The sequence below is a fragment of the Adiantum capillus-veneris genome, chromosome 11 (assembly GCF_014529385.1).
Source record: "Adiantum capillus-veneris isolate H3 chromosome 11, ASM1452938v2, whole genome shotgun sequence".
Taxonomy (NCBI): domain Eukaryota; kingdom Viridiplantae; phylum Streptophyta; class Polypodiopsida; order Polypodiales; family Pteridaceae; genus Adiantum; species Adiantum capillus-veneris.
Genome location: NC_140941.1, coordinates 50,316,864 through 50,334,807, shown reverse-complemented (window position 1 = coordinate 50,334,807; position 17,944 = coordinate 50,316,864). Strand labels below are relative to the sequence as shown.

At 43.7% G+C, this 17,944-nt stretch overlaps 2 pseudogenes; one reads left to right on the top strand and one right to left on the bottom strand.

Annotated features, from left to right (window-relative positions):
* Window positions 1-1,924: 1,924 nt before the first annotated feature.
* LOC147447222 (uncharacterized) lies at window positions 1,925-3,709 on the bottom strand (annotated as a pseudogene).
* A 12-nt stretch (window positions 3,710-3,721) lies between these two features.
* Window positions 3,722-6,702, top strand: LOC147447221 (uncharacterized; annotated as a pseudogene).
* Window positions 6,703-17,944: the final 11,242 nt, after the last annotated feature.

Sequence of the window (17,944 nt, the reverse complement as noted above, 5' to 3'; positions counted from 1 at the left end):
TGATGTACTAAAATGTTTTGTTTTCTTCTATAATTGAAAAAATCAACCATCGTTGTGTACTATGCAAAATAGGGTATTAGGTGCCCCAAAACTCAAGGAATATTAGCTTTATGTTACAATATGCGACATAGAAAATCAAAATTGCATTTGGATATCATGAAAGCCACTAAAAAAATCATAGAAGAGCTAAAATTAGCTAAAAAACACGATTTGAAAATTTTTGTAATTTGATCATAACTTACAACTTTAACATTTATTTCTCCCTAGAAGCATCAGGACATGTTGACGACTACTAAAGATAGTTCTCTAGAATTATAGACCTCACAAACATGGATTTTGGAGTAGTATAGTTGAAAAAAGCCAAAAACAGGACCCGTTTTTTCACACAGTTTAGGTTGCATAATGTTGTCCAAGGACAAGGTTAAAGATGGAATTGATATTCCAAAAAAATGTCGAGTTTTTTTCAGCTCATGAGACAACTTTCTAGATATAAAGCACCTCAAAATCCATTTTGAAACTCTTGACATAATTCAAGGAAAATGGTCACTTAATAGGACATAAAAGTGTCCCATTACCAACCTAGTGTTAAGACATGGTTAGAATGGCGAAGTGGTGGATCTACGGTCTATCTTTCCTACAAAAACTATTTAAAATTGATAGATGGTGGACGTAGGAGAAATCAACCATTGAATCCACCTTGCAAGGTTTGGTTAGAATGGCCAAGTGGTGGATCTAAATTGCAGCTACCTTCAAGAATTGGTTAGAATGACTAGGTGGTGAATCTAAGGTCTACATATTGCACACACTTTGTTTAAAATGAGAATTTGTTGGATATAGTAGAAACCAACCATTACATCCACCTTACAAGACCTGGTCAGAATGGCCAAGTGGTGGATCTTGGATGCACCCACCTTCAAGAATTGGCTAGAATGGTGGATCTAAACGTCTATCTTTCCCATACACTTTGTTGAAAGTTGTAAATTGGAGGATTTAGGAGACACCAAACATTGTACCCACATTACAGAACCTGGCTAGAATGGCCAAGTGTTGGATCTTGGATGCACTCACTCTTCAAGACTTGGTTAGAATGGCCCACCGGGGAATTTAAGGTCTACCTATTTCATGAACTTTATTTAAAATTTTAATGTGGTGGATCTAGGAGACACCATCAATTGGATCCACATTTCAAACCTTGTTTAGGATGACCGAGTGGTATCTTTAATGCACATAATTTTCAAATCTTAGTCTGAATGGCAAAGTGGTGGATCTAGGGTCTACTTATCCCACAAAATTTGTGTAAAATTACAAGTCTTATGATGGCCAAGTGTTGAATGCACCCAGCTTTAAGACATGGTTAGAATGGCCATGTGGTGGATCATGGATGCACCCACCTACCAATACTTGGATCATGGATGTACCCACCTACCAAAAATTCATAAGAATAGGCAAGTGTTGGATCTAAGGTCTACACACTACTAGCCATAGGGGGGGGTTTGCGAGGGACTAATAATTGACGGACGTCGTTTAACCGATGACGAATCCATTGCATAGACGAGGTTTAAATCGTATAAGCAAGGATATATTTTTTAAAAAAATCGGCCGTCGCATAAACAACGGCTGCCATTGCATAATCGAATCCTTGAATTTGATACCGTCGCATAATCGACACCTAAAATTGTCCTTGCTTAAACGACGTGGAGCAACGAGGCTCGTAGCAATGCCTGCACACTGCCCCTACGTCTCTCATGTGAGGAAATTTTATAACAGTGCTCCTTGCGCCTTTGAAATGTAACTCGCGGGAAATATAGCAGCGAGCTCTCCATGGAAGCGTTAAAAGCAGAACGAGGGGCAGCATGTACTTACCCCCCCCCTTATCTTCATCACTTGCCTCTTTGGGTGTATTATCATCTTGAGCTTGAGGCGACTAGTTTTCCTCTATTTTGGTAGGGGAGACCTCCTTCTTATCTTTAACAGGCTCCTTTGAAATGTCCGTTTTTGGCACATGGTAGAGGCTCGTCTTGCTATCAAAGCGAAGAACGTATGCCTGATTACATCCCTCATAAAGCCTCTCCCCCAGTGTGTCAATAATGTAGTAATCTTCTTTTCATACCTTCAATAGGATAAAATGATCATTCCACCTCACAATGTAGAGTTGAAATCCCCCATTGGGTTGCAAGCCTACACTCTATTGATCTATCTCTGCCCAAATCTCTTCAAAATACTTCACGCCTTGCAAGAAATTGTTGTAGGTGTCATCTAGCCCCTCAGGTTGGAAAAAGCCAATGAAGGAACGCTCATGATCCACTGCTAGTGGTCGTATTCTTGCGTTTATGACAGTCTCAAGGTCAAAGTGGCCATCCACAAACTTGCTTCTGTAGGCCTCAACATCAAATAGCTTGCACCACTCTGCATATCCTTCTCGGATGAGGGTGTCATATTCGGCCTTGATGGGCATACAATTTGGGTTCTTGTGTAGCCAGTGCAACAAGGACCGTGTAGGCACTCTTTCCGGCTGCTCTTTCGCTCCTCTGATCAATAGAGGCAAAAAATACAGATGTAGAGAGCTTCATGTTACCATCCCTACTCACCAAGTCTTTATGTTCACAGCTTCCTATAGTGAAAATCTCCTCTCCAAAGTCCAAGCATTCAGATATCGCTAAAGAAAGCATTGCTTTCTCCTCATTCTCACAAACACAAAAAAACTTATTTCCATTTACAAGAGCTTTTTGACAAATTCCTAAGAATTATCACATTGTGGCCTACCATAACATCATGGGCTTCTATTAGCAAGGGCGCCGCATACCTAGTTAGGTGCGGTTGGGGGTAGGGGATCGCCGGTGGTCCCCAAGTGCACTAGCTAGGTATGTGGTGCCTCCAGAGTGGAAGCTCGTGATGTTAAATAGTACATGCAAACAATGAGAAAGAGCCAATTTTCCTACATAAGAAAATATCAAAACCTTCTTGTGATAAATTAGGTTAAGTTAGCAAAGATTTTGTGCATTTTTTACATTAGACTAGCCTTGGCTTTGCACTATTCAAGGTACCTCATCCATCAAAACAGATATAATCAATCCAGGCATATTACGTACCGGAGAAGAGCATGGCTCTATGGGGCAGCCTCACAAGCGCCTATCGCGATCAATGTCATCACCACCATCCTCTCCATATGCCTTGTTCAACAACGGCTCTCCACGTGCTGACGTCCATGATCGAAAATTCAGCTTTCTCCTTTTCGAGGAGAGGAGACTCCGCATTGTGGTACTTTGATCCGAATCTGATGTAGATGTCACGCTTGCGCTAGCGTCACTAGAGGCTTTTCTGCTTGTTGATAGTGAAACGTTCTCTTCAGCATGTCTATTATCTGTCAATTGAGGAAGTGCCCCTTCAACAAAGAGATTGACACCTGCAAGAGGCCCATGATAGCTTTGTAAGATCATCTTGTCTTCTCCAACTGAGACTTTATCCTCCTCATGAGATCATCAAGTGAGTTGGAGTCATAAATATCACCGATGTCACTTGAGGTTTCTTCGCTTGTGGCAGAGAGTTTACCATTGCACATTATGCTATCTATTTCCCCTGATGTCTTCTTCCAATTGAGAGAAACTGATCTCTTGTCCTTGACTTTCTTCTCATACATGACGCGTATTTGGTGGTCACATAATAAAGGACCACTAAGGCAATGTAGATAAGGTGAGCTAAACCTTTCCATGCTAGGACTCTCATGAAATTGGAGGAGTTAACGTTGAAGGCGGGAGAGCTAAGGAATGGCAAGAACACATTGCCCTCGAGACTGCACGTGTACATCCCAAGCTTCACCTGGCCGTTGTTGAGGTTGAATCCAACAGGGAGATGCATGAAGGAGTTGCTCGACAAGCTGTCATTATGCTGTGAGTTTTGGTGCGCTACTGCTGCTGCTGCTTTGGTGATTCTAAGCACACCCAGTAGTATAGCAGGAGTTAGCAGTAATAATAATATTCTTAAGCACAAGCTCAACTGATCAGCCATTCCCTCAATACGTCAAGCTTCCTAAGAACTAAGCTGCAGGCTTGGAAGGCGATTAGTTACACTACAATTGACCCTAGCGTTTAATAATTATTGATGGGGAACCTTGCTAGAGCCGATTTTTACACATGAAAATGACCTTTACAACATTACGCATTACAAGCACAATTCAATTCGGAAGATGCTCACGCTCTCCTGTTTTGGTAAAGTTAATTTACATCAGCAACAATACGAGGGAGGGACCACATGGAACTAAGTGAAAAGAGTCCGCACGTGGAGTGGAGTAAGGTGATCAACGGTGGAGAGGGGCTAGCCCGAATCTCGAGGTAAACATGATCCCCCAAAAATTTAGGGCTCTCTTAACTAGCCATAGGGGGGTTTTGCGAGGGACTAATAAATGGCGGGCGTCATTTAACCGATGACGAATGCATCGCATAGACGAGGTTTATGTTGTACATTGTGCAAGATTGTGATGCAAATGAAGGGGCAGTAGTGCATAAGAAACATCCTTCAAACGGGTGTCGCCGAGTCCGACCCCTCGACCCACTCTCGTTTGCTTGTACAGATTGTTCAAGTCACCCCAACTTGCTTGAGATCATGCTTGAGCACAAGCTCTAGTTTGCCATTGAATGAAAATGACTCGGATGACATGATGGTGTATGGCATTCTTAAAGAAGCTATGAACAAGAGAGGCTAGGTTCCGCGCACCCCAAAATGCGAAGATACATCGACGGAGAGTCACCTTGCACTCAGATCATCCACACTGCAAAATACAACTCCTCCAAAGAAAGGCATAAAAAATGGTGCCTCCTCTGCATTGTGCTCTACCCCTTCAAGCTCATCATTAACACCCGTAGCGCTTGCCAAGAGCTCCAACAAGAAGCATTACCGAGGAGTACAACGTTGGCCGTGGGGCAAATATGCAGCCGAGATCTTTGACACGGCTGAGGATGCAACTTTGGCATATGATCGAGCCTGAAGATGCGCGGGGCGCGCGCATTGCTGAACTTTTTTGTCAATGTCGTGGCTCCAATGCTATAGAAAGAGGTGGAGACAAAGAAGAAGAAGAGAGTGAAACGAGAAGCACCAGTCGAAGATGGAGTTGCAGGCATCGAGCAACAAAGTCAACAATGCAAGCGCATGCAAGAGCCATCATCATCTTCACCACCATCAAGTCTGGTAGTGAGCTTTGAAGGAGAAGGAGTGAAGATAGAAGAGGTAGATGATGTGTTTTCTTTGCATGAGCTACACGAGTGTTTCTTGCCTTTCATCGCCTCCTCATTTGCTAGCACCATGGATACCCTGGCCAACCATGCTGCAACCTCTCATTTGGTAGCCTCTCATGTGATAGCAGAGTGCTTGTGCCTATGCGTGTGTGTGTGTGTGTGAGAGAGAGAGAGAGAGAGAGAGAGAGAGAGAGAGAGAGAGAGAGAGATCTCAGTACATGTTGTTGGGTGAGAGTCCGACCATCATCAAGGACATGGTGGGAATCCATGAGAATAAGGCATTGGTTCCTAGTGGGGGAGTCAGTGAGAGCCTATAGCCTCTCATTTGGCTGACAAAGAGTCGAAACTCATCAGCGAGCTCATCTACAGAGTCGACCTTGAAGGCATATGGTATTGCACAAGGTGCTGATATGGACAAAAGAATTCACTTGATATTATTAGTCAATGGTTGTGCTTGGAACTACCTTGATTGATATGTATGCCTAATGTGGTGCACTTCATCGATCACAAAAAGTACTTTAAGAGTTCCTGTCGCGGATGTTGCCTGATTGCGGGATATGCCTAACTTGGACAGGGCTCAGGAGCTCTAGGATGTTTTCAATGGAATGGGACGTCATGCTTGCCACTGCCTTGGTTGACATGTATGCCATATGTAGTGCACTTCATGAAGCACACAAAGTGCTTGAGGAGATTTCTATCTGAAATGTCGTGTCTTGAGATGCACTGATTGGGGGATATGCCCAACTTGGGTAGGGCCAAGGAGCTCTGGTCATTTTTTAGTGGATCAAGTGAGGCTGTCTCTCTAGACGCAATCACATACGCTCTAGCCTATTTTCAGCTAATGCGAAGTGGGGTCTCTCTCTAGATGTAATGTTATTTCAAGCAGTGCATTGATTGCTACAAGGTTAGATCAGGAAGAGAGTGAGAGAGCTTTTTAAAGCAGATGCAGAGAGACTACATCTCTCCAAATGCAATCATGTTCAGTGGCACCTTGAGGGCATGTGGTAGTACACAAGATGCTGATATGGGAAAAAGAAGTTATGATGATATTGTTAGTGAGTGTTTGTTGAAAGAAAACGTTGTGCTTGGCACTGCCTTGGTCGACATGTATGCCAAATGTGGTGCACTTCATAAAGCAGAAAAAGTGTTTGATAAGATTCCTATCCAGGATGTCGTCTTTTGAAATTCACTGATTTGAAATGCACGGTTGCCATGCAGAAACCCTCTTGATCTGAGCCGCCAGAAGAACCTCTTGGATGCTAAGGAGCCAATCCCATCTTCAAACCATAGCATGGATCTGAGAGTGCCACACGAATGGGGATCCCTTGCCACTAGAGCCACATCCCCTCCCAAACCCAACAGAATGCCAGGAACCGAGGCTTACATGTTGATCTCCAAAGGAGAAAGGAGCGCAAGCCAACTGTTGCTATCAAAAAATGAAGAGCCAGGGAAGTTGAAGAGGATTCTACAGTAAGATGCCCCCACCCAGGGCTGTAAGACCTAGGGTAACTAAACCTGGTGACGGGAGCAAAGCAAACCCCGAACCCCGACGGCCTCTAAAACACCGGGGACCGAATGGCGCGCCTCGAGCCTGTCATGGTAAAGCAAACAGGGGGCACCACCTAGCTTCAACGGCTAGGACGCAAACAACACACCATCATAACAAAGTTTTCATCTAAGAGAGATGGATGCTTGGGAGTAATGATGAAAAGGAAAGGGAATGAGATCAAGTGAGAGACAGAGAGAGAGAGAGAGAGAGAGAGAGGGAGGGGGTATAGCGGCTTAGTACTTAGGCATCACAAAAGGATGGCGAATCCGCACACCCTTCACACATACACAAGCTCACTCCAAAACACAAGACTAGGTGGCGATTCCGCACACCTCACATGGGCAAAACATTGCAAGAAAACATATTTACAAAACCTCAAGCTTTATTTAGAGAATTAGGCGATGAAATGGGGAGCATAGGGTAGGGGAATGAGAAGGGAGAGAGTGGTAGAGCACATGGCGGATAGGTGGGAGTTGATGGCCAAGACTCGCATGAGGATTATGGCCATCATCCTTCATTTAGTTGCCCTTCATCTTCCATAGCCAAGGGTGTAGAGGTCATGCTCAAGACAAGCATGGTGATTGCGGTGATGGTGATGCTGTGGGTGTGTGTGTGTGTGTGCACTAGGCACACACAGTGCATAGTGTGTTCTTTGGTGATGTTGTGTGTGTGTTTTTAGTGTGATGGTGACCCCTCTTTATATAGGGGAGGAAGGGGGAGAAATTCTAGAATTTAAAAATGAAGAAATAATTATCTACATAGGCCATGTGATTGTGGGCCCCACTTGTCTGGCTGTGTGTATATGTGCCACAACAGCAGTCTCATGAGAGAGAGACTGAGAGAGAGAGAGAGAGAGAGAGAGAGAGAGAGAGAGAGATGGGTGAATGGAAAATGAAAGGTGACATGGAGAATAAAGTAATTACAAGAGGGGAGAGAGGGGAGTGTGTTCAGAGGTGAATCTGTGTGCAGATGTGTGTGAACACAAGAAAAATCAAGTAACCACTGGGTGAGGATGGGTCTGTGGGCACCTTTTTCAGTGAAACTGAGTGTGTGTGAGTGTGGGGGAGGTTATTTAGCTACAATACAAGAGACATGGCGCCCTTTAGAGAGAGGGGGGGGTATTTGGGTCATGGGATATGATAGGAGAGAGAAAGGGGGGGTGGGGTATACTATTTTGGAAGATATGATAAGTTGCATGTGAGTTAGGGTGCATTATTGGTGAGTTAGAATGCATTATTGGTGAGAGGTGGGGTAGCTTGAGGGGAGAGAGAAAGGAGAAAGGACAAGGGGAAGAGAGAGGGGGTTGACCTTTTGAGTGGAGGAGAGGAAAAGGGACACACGGCGGGGCATGAGTGAAGAAAAAGGAGGCAAGGTGGGGATGGGCTGCCCCGCAGGCATGAGGTGGCCTATTTTACCTTTCTCATATATTTACATAATCATACTTTATTTTTTCTTACTTTTTCCAATGTCTTTTATCACTCCCTCCCTAAGAGGGGGTTTTCATGGGGTGGGGACGAGAGAAGAGGGGTATGGGAGCTTGGCTTGTGAAAAGCCCCCATCATTAGCCCTCCCCTTTTGGCTAGAGGCATTCATGTCTCTAGCTCATATGTTTCTTCTTCCGCTTAGCTGTAGGATCCGATATCGAGTTGCCTTCTGAACTAGCCATTCCATTTGGCCATTGGTGAGATTTCTGGGATATTCATGAATCTGTAATAGGTCGGAGTGATAACTTGTTCCTTGGAATATTGTCGGTTGATTAAAGGGGAAGTCCATGGCTTCCAGAACTTTGTGCCAGTGTCCTCTTGGATCCCAAGTTAAAAATAGGATCATTGTCTGCAATGTCCGAACAATAAAACTTGCATGCCAAATTGGACCAAATTTTTAACCACCAGTAGCGAGAGGGGAAATGAGCATCTTGGCTCCTGCAAAGACAGAACTGAAAATTATGATTCCCAAGAGTGTACCAAGAATCCACCATATATGGCCACCTTGTTGGTGTGGTGAGCTCAAGTTGTCTTCAGAATCCTACTTACTGCCATGACTAGAAAAAATTGCAAGCATATCATGCTTCTTTTGGGTGTGCTCAAACATGTCAGCTTCCTTTACTGATGCTAATAGCAAGCCACCTACCTTGCGGCATAAATACAAGCGTAATCCACTTACCTTTCTCCAAAGAGAGGATGCACTATTTGTAAAAAATTGTACCAAATTGCGAAGGAGGTCTTCATTCTTGCATTCTATCAGGCTTTTGTCTATCCATGGCTCCTTTGCTCTTATCTCCATGCTGATCTTCTCTCTATATGCTATAGCGGCTAGCCATAGGGATAGGTCTGATGCATCCCATGCAAACACAATGCTGTGTTGTGGAGGAGTTTGGAACATCCTTAAAAGGTTGGCAGCATATTGATCATCAAACTTACTATGAACATCCTCACATAAACTGGAGGCATTACCCATCTCCAAGTTTATAACACCCTTCAGTAGACTAGAGGCATTACCCATCTCTAAGTCTATAACACTACACAATAAAGTCTTGCTCGGCTGCCAAGCCTCTGGAGAAATATCCAACTCCAAACCTTCAATCATACTTACCTCTTCGTTATGGTCCTCATGTGAAACTGCCTTGATGCAAGATTCCTTTAGCTTGCTACATTGTCCTGGGTCCATGCTGGTGCACAGGCTTCCGTTTTCAAAGCCCTCCCCTTTGCTTGATATGTTGTCCACCTTCTGCAAAGCCTTGCTATCAGGCTGGTTTTCCTCTTCTCTTGTATCTTTCATGCCCTTTGCATTCCTCTTACTCTGATGAGGCCTAATCAACACTTTACACCTTCTTACGCTTACTGCCCAATGCTGTCAATTGATCGCTTTGGTGCCTATTTCATTCAAGGTTAAAGATGTACTCACATTTGTAACACAATTTTCTTGACTTACCTCCCCCACCTGGGTAGCATCTTTTGATTCTTTAACCTCTTGTTCCACTGCTTCAGTTCTTTGAATAGTCTTCTTACTTAATCCTTCTTCTGTTACACTCATCTTGACCTCTTCTGCAAGACCAATGATACTTGGTGTGCGGGTACCAATTGGTGGTGGGCGTAGGATGATTGTAAGTGGTGATTGTGGCAGACGTAGAATTTGTGTTGGTGGGGCTCGTGCTCGGGGTGGGGGTGTTCTTTCTCTTGGGGGTGACAATTGGTTCCTCCTACCTTCTCTATTATAGTTTTGTTGTGGTTTGGGACAGTAGTACATACCGTGACCATCTTCTCCGCAGTTGTAGCAGTGATACTCTTTTTTTTGTCGTCATGCTCTTCCAGGGTCTTGATCTCTTTCTTGACTCCTCCCTTGCTGTATTAAGTGGACAGAAAAATTCTGCAGCTGGTCAGTAATATGGGCCAACATATCTTGTTGGTCATCTCTTACCCCAAGAGCCGGTGGTGGTGGTGGAATGGTGGTTGTCGTAGTTTCTGGTCGACGTGATGTTCCTGATTCTGTTGACTCGGTTTCTTTGGCTTTCATTCGCAACTTCTTGTCTTTAAGGCGAGCAATCTCAACGGCTAATTCGTACGTAGCCGGGAATCTACCTTTCACCTTCTCCTTGAGAAGCGGCCATAAGCCATGCGTGAACCGATCTTTTTTTAGGAAATCGGGTGCAGCTTCCCCCCTAGCCAGTGACTCAACCCACCATTCCCACAAATCCACAAATTTGGACTCATAGGTGGCATATTCTAAAAGACCCTCCTGCTTCAAGTCTCTCAACTTGTCCCACAACTTTTCTGAAGTGGTACCTCTCCCAAAGTTCCTCTTAAAAGCGGTTTTTAAGGGTTCCCAGTCATCCTTGGTTGCTTGTGGAAGTGCATTGTACCATGATCTAGCTTCTAGCTTCATGAGATGCTTAAAGATTCTAACCCAGGATTCATCCGTATCTTTGTTGCTCACTACACATGCTACTTAAAAGTCATCTAGGAAGTCTGTTACCAAATCCTCCCCCTTCTTTCCTTTAAATGTTGGAAATGCTACACTTGCCATGATTACTGAGAGAGAGCTAGAAAGACACACTGCTTAACTTGCAAAAGTTTTTTTCTTCTTTACAAGGAGGCGTGTATACCCTCTTATACTAGGACATAGATTAAAACTTCAAACGGTACATTGCCTTGTACCAAAGGTAAGACAAATAGTTGATCTGATGCCAGAACCTCAAAAAACCGCTCCCCACCCGGCATGGTGTCAATGACGTGCTGGTAGTGAGTCTTCAAATCCAGTATTACCTTGATTGAGCGTACACGTGTTGGTATGTGTGATCTGTCTTGAGGTAGGTTGTACTGATTCATGTGAAGCTTAGAGGTGCTTAGTCACTGTCCAAGCTTGTGGGAGAGGGTGGTGTTCTTTCCTGAAACAAACTCAGTAGATCCCTAGTTTCTCTAGTGAGAGTGTGAGCCAATGCTTCCATTATATGTGCTGCAGCATCAGGTGCGACTTGAAAACTGACTGTGATAATTACCTCGGTGACTTGAGTTACCCGATTCTCAAAGTAGAATAGTGTTGATTCTCTATTGTGCAGAGATCCTTCCATTTTGTTGTTGTTGGTTGGTTGTAGGTTGCGGACATGGTTTCGACCTTCTCCTTCTTCTTCTTGGCACTTGTCCTATGTATATCCACTGGGTTTGGCGTGTTGGTTGACTCTCCCACTCCAAATCGATAACCGTTATGCCTGGCACTCGAGCTTCGATGGAGATGCGGAGTTTGTCTAGTTGTGCTTGGAGCTCTTCTTCTTCTGTCGTTCAATTAGCAAATCCTGCTAGCCATTCATCCATTCACAATAGTTTAGGGGTTTCAGTCTTGTAAACTGAAGGGTTTCATGAAAAGATCCTCAGTGGGGGCACCAAATGACGGGAGCAAAGCGAACCCCGAACCTTGACGGCCTCTAAAACACCGGGGACCGAATGGCGTGCCTCGAGCCTGTCATGGTAAAGCAAACAGGGGGCACCACCTAGCTTCAGCGGCTAGGACGCAAACAACACACCGCCATAACAAAGTTTTCATCTAAGAGAGATGGATGCTTGGGAGTAATGATGAAAAGGAAAGGGAATGAGATCAAGTGAGAGAGAGAGAGAGAGTGAGGGAGGGGGTATAGCGGCTTAGTACTTAGGCATCACAAAAGGATGGCGAATCCGCACACCCTTCACACATACACAAGCTCACTCCAAAACACAAGACTAGGTGGCGATTCCGCACACCTCACATGGGAAAAACATTGCAAGAAAACATACTCACAAAACCTCAAGCTTTATTTAGAGAATTAGGCAATGAAATGGGGAGCATAGGGTAGGGGAATGAGAAGGGAGAGAGTGGTAGAGCACATGGCGGATAAGTGGGAGTTGATGGCGAAGACTCGCACGAGGATTATGGCCATCATCTTTCACTTAGTTGCCCTTCATCTTCCATAGCCAAGGGTGTAGAGGTCATGCTCAAGACAAGGATGGTGATTGCGGTGATGGTGATGGTGTGGGTGTGTGTGTGTGTGTGTGTGTGCACTAGGCACACACAGTGCATAGTGTGTTCTTTGGTGATGTTGTGTGTGTGTTTTTAGTGTGATGGTGACCCCTCTTTATATAGAGGAGGAAGGGGGAGAAATTCTAGAATTTAGAAATGAAGAAATCATTATCTACATAGGCCATGTGATTGTGGGCCCCACTTGTCTGGCTGTGTGTATATGTGCCAGAACAGCAGTCTCATGAGAGAGAGACTGAGAGAGAGAGAGAGGGAGAGAGAGAGAGAGAGAGAGAGAGAGAGAGAGAGAGAGAGAGAGAGAGAGAGAGAAAGAGATGGGTGAATGGAAAATGAAAGGTGACATGGAGAATAAAGTAATTACAAGAGGGGAGAGAGGGGAGTGTGTTCAGAGGTGAATCTGTGTGCAGATGTGTGTGAACACAAGAAAAATCAAGTAACCACTGGGTGGGGATGGGTCTGTGGGCACCTTTTTCAGTGAAACTGAGTGTGTGTGAGTGTGGGGGAGGTTATTTAGCTACAAGACAAGAGACATGGCGCCCTTTAGAGAGAGAGGGGGGTATTTGGGTCATGGGATATGATAGGAGAGAGAAAGGGGGGGTGGGGTATACTATTTTGGAAGATATGATAAGTTGCATGTGAGTTAGGGTGCATTATTGGTGAGTTAGAATGCATTATTGGTGAGAGGTGGGGTAGCTTGAGGGGAGAGAGAAAGGATAAAGGACAAGGGGAAGAGAGAGGGGGTTGACCTTTTGAGTGGAGGAGAGGAAAAGGGACACACGGCGGAGCATCAGTGAAGAAAAAGGAGGCAAGGTGGGGATGGGCTGCCCCGCAGGCATGAGGTGGCCTATTTTACCTTTCTCATATATTTACATAATCATACTTTATTTTTTCTTACTTTTTCCAATGTCTTTTATCACTCCCTCCCTAAGAGGGGGTTTTCATGGGGTGGGGACGAGAGAAGAGGGGTATGGGAGCTTGGCTTGTGAAAAGCCCCCATCAATGGTATCCTCCTCCCTACCACCCCTTATATAGGCTACCTCTTAGCACTTGCCCTAAGCGGATCCCCAGTCTGCACTGGTCCAGCCGGCCCTTGGCCTAGGTCCCTGACCCCCTAGGTTGGGCCTTGCCCCGTAGGACCCTTGTCCTGACATTACTCCCCCCTTAAGGAAGAGTTTTCGTCCTTGAAAACACAAGTAGTAATATCTTCTTAAGAATACTGATGTTCTCTTTATTGACGTCCCATAAGTGAGCCAGTTGTCTTTATGACCGGGATAATTGGTGCAGTGAGGAGGTTTAATGAAACCAAGAGCAATATCTTGATTTTCAACATTGTTGTCCGTTTGCAACCACTTGGTTCTAAATGGTAACTCCATTTATGACTCACTTGAGTGCTGTAAAGGAGTAACCACAACTAAGAGTCGCTTGGGTCTAAATGGTAACTCCGTTTATAACTCACTTGAGTACTGTAAAAGGAGTAAACACAACTAAGAGTTTTCCAAAGGCATAACCAATTTTTAGATCTTTTGAAGATATTGGAATAATGCAAGGAAACCTTGGCGTAACTTTCCATGCAGTTGTGAGCCAGATTTCCTACTCGCCTTAGTATCTTGAAAAGTCCGTTGATAGGGAATGTCCTCGTGTTAGAATTCTGAATAGTTTGGAGCACAAATAACTACATGCTCATACCTAATGAAGGTTAATTGCCAACATACTTTGTCAGCATACCTGGGAAGTCCTTGACATATGAAAGTATTGACACAATCTCCAACCCCACCACAAGAGGTGTTCAAAGTCGAAAACCGTACTTAAGAAAATTCTAGAATAGGGAGAAAATCATCTATTCATAAATGCGTTGTGCTAACGTATGCTCTTAGCAGCTCCTTTAGCACAAGATTTCTCTTTGTAATCTGCCAATCCCCTTGGATAATTGACAGTACTAAGGTGTGTTTTCCTCACGGTTTACAGACAGTCGTCCCAGATGAATTGTAAACGGGGAATCACAGTAGTGTTTAACGTTGGTGAGGAATCAACAATGTCCAAAATAACCATAGTGGTTAACTTGAGAAATCCACAAACACCCAAACCGAGCCATGACCTCTGTTGGTGATTAGTAGACCCAAAAGTAATCTCATAGAGATAGTGCACATAGACAGCAAAATTCTTCATAAGCAACAACCTGAGGAATATGCATGCCATTCCAAATCAGCCTTTGCTAAACACTAGGGCCCATAACACCTAGTGTGCATGCATTTAGCAAGAAACAGATCCGAACCTGTATATTCACGCGGTGAGCCTTGCCAATACTTATGGCAAAATGTGATGCGCGTAGCACACATTAAAAAAGAATGTAAATAGTTTAGAAAAGAAACTAAATACTTTCAGTCCTTGCTGAAACGTCTGATGGCAATAGAAGGTAAAACATTGATCACTTCTAGGTACAGACAATGAAACTTTTTCATTAACAACTTACAGCCTTTCTATATGTATAAACAACCGTCTGTAATGTTGTTTAGCACTACTTGTACCTTAACAAGTCATTCTAAGTATCCAACAATTTCTGGCCATGAAATCGCTCCTGATACATCGTGCTAAACATGGTCTAGGAAAACAGATGTGACCAGCACCTAGGGACTTTGTTGTGACACATAATTGAAATAATGGCGCCAGTGTCAGTCCAGTCCACATGTGGAATATGTCTCATGTAAGGATGTGTAAAAAAGAAAATCCTTCAAGTACAAGATGTACTTGAGTGTGGAGGTAACTCTAAACACTCTACGACAAGAGTGAGAGGGACCCTCATTCATTGCTCCACACTGGCTAAACCGAACTCCTTGAGTAACGAGACCATGTTGTATCCCATGTGACAACATGTGCCAAATTGAACCCTACAAGTAGGTTCGTAATAGCATAAGGCAGAAAGATAGATTGGACACCTGACCCAAAATACTTTGTGCCGACATGCCCTTGGCATGGCTCTGTCGCATTCAAGCATACTTATACGTCTTGAAAAAAAACAAGCAAAGCATACAAAAATTGGAAACACCAAATCAATAGATGCATACCTGGAGGTTTGAACGTAATGTTCACTTACCCGTATTCAAACGAAGAGGAGCACGTCTCGGAGAGGAGCACGTCTCCTACCTGAAAAAACAAACAGCATTGCACTGGGAACCGTGGGTGTTGCCTTTGCAATCCAACCCCTTTGGTTAAAATCTACATAGTCAAACCCTTTGATAAGACCCTTTGTAGAAAGTGCTCAACTAGCAAGTAACAGTAACCAACATAGTTAACCATGTACGTAATGATTGAAATCAACTTGAAAAGTTGAATTTGTTCGCTACCGGGTGGTAGATTGCAGAATTCTTTCCTTGAAAGTCTAACTGGGAGAGATCAAACAGTGATCCTCAATGCAGATCAACTATGATCTGCAATGCCTATGGGGTGATGTAACAGTCACCCGCCGGGTTGTACCCCAAAACAATATGTCTATAGACACTCCGTAGTGCCATGGGGAGAGCAAGAAATCCACACAAGTGAACTGCTTAGCTCTTGTGGATAGCCATGTTGTTGCAACTGATTACTGCATCTATACTTCCTTGTAGAGATCAGTTGTGCTGCTGTGAGGTGAAGATTATCAAAAACTCAACTTGAGTGTCGCAGTGAAAACATGTAGTGCGAAAATGACACCCTAAACATCCATAATGACAAGACTCTTTCTTGTCCATTAACGCCGATGTGTACTCCCTTGGGTAGATCTGTTCAAGCTGAAGAATAATCTCCCAAGGAATATTGAGGCGGTTCGGGGCAGGCAACAAGAAGAGTGGCCTCTAAGCACTCTTTTAGGCTCCCGTGCTACTCAATTGGGTTGGGGTTGGAAAAACAACAACAACACACACACACAAACCCGCAACCTAACCCTACAAAAATTTGGGGCATCACCTAGTTTTGAATGCGAACTAGGACGTGTAGAGAGAGAGAGAGAGAGAGAGAGAGAGAGAGAGAGAGAGAGAGAGAGAGAGAGAGAGAGAGAGAGAGAGAGAGAGAGAGAGAGCTCGGGATGCCTTGAAATGTATCGGCAGTGATCAAGCAGACACAATTATATATGTGAGAAAGAGAGAGAAGGGGGGGGGGGATGCTTGTTGCATTAATACCTTCTTACAAATCTATCATGACCAATCAAAGTGAGATTAGTACTTATTCAACATAGCTTGAGTAAATTACACCACAACACATCACAAGAAAAGCCACCCCAATGACAGTCTTAAGGCCAGGGGAGTCCTCTCAACCCTCTCGCCCTCTTACAGTATGTGGGATTTATGGCTTAATTGATGACAACACCCAGAGACAAGCTATCAAGAACTTAAAAAAAAGCACCAAGACACTTACACATCATTGTTGTCCATTACTTCACGTTAGAAGAGAGACAAAGTATCCAAGATTAGTCCAAATCCACCCTCCTTGATTCAGCAAATGTTGGGCTTACACTAGTAGGAGAAATGATAGATTTCCTACTCTCAATTGAATAATCACTCTCTCTCTTACAATGGCATAGAGTCCCCTTGCTAATCACCCATAATACAACACATGTACATGCATAAGACAATGAGCTTCCACTCAAGAGCTCCTTCTAGAGAGGTTGAGCTTGGCTTCTCAAGCTATAGCATAGTGCTCTTGCTTATGGCTTCCTCCTTTTGTGCTAGCTACACCCTCCTTTTATAGCAATTTTGAGGGCTAGGGTTACTCCTCTAACCATGGTTGGGTTAGATTTTCAGCACTTATCTAATTTCTTTTGCTTGGAATTATCAACAAGTTGGTGGGGATAGATGAAAGAGAGAGAGAGAGAGAGGAGAGAAGTGGAGGTGATAGGACTTTTCATAGTAGGTTAGTGTTAGAAAATTAGTAGAGTTAGTATTTTTATTGATTTACAAATGGAATTGGATATTTACAATGGGAGTATCCATGTAGGATACAAATAAGGAAGAAAAAACTCTTACTAGGTAAGAAAATATGGATTTCTTACAATGTTGATGTTCCAAGTGTCCTGAGTAGAGTCAATTTTGACGCTTGTTGACGGTCCACTAGCTTTGACAGTACGTTTTTTCTCCACTCTTGACGTTCCTTGAGAGACAAGGTGATTGATATATGAGTAATCAATCAACATGATGCTGATTTTCAAGAGAAGAGGCTGAATTTTGTGGTTTTTTTGATAGATATGGGTAATATGGATGAGGAAAAATGAGACTAGGTGATCAATTTTGGAATGGAAGTGTGTGTAGGAGACATGAGTTCACCATGGTTTCTCTTATCATTCAAGGTTGAGAAGACGGTGAGTAGGGTGCAGAGAGGAGTGGTGAGAGAGGTAGGGATGATGAGTGGAGAAGTGTGTGTGAAAGAGGAAAATGATAAAGTGGAAGAGGGAGTGTGGTTGCATAGCATGGGCAAACTGGGGTCCACCAATAAAATCATATCTCACACCTCATAGCTCAAAAAAATATGAAAAAATTTGAGGTAAAAGTTCAGCTCACGAGCTACAACTTTTGTTTGTATCACCTTTTCAAATTCAGAGAGCATGTGATCTTTAAAAATTCAGCAAAACCGACTGTTTTTCTCCACCGCACAAAGTCCTTGTGGGGTCCTTCTTTGAATGATTCTTTTGAATACC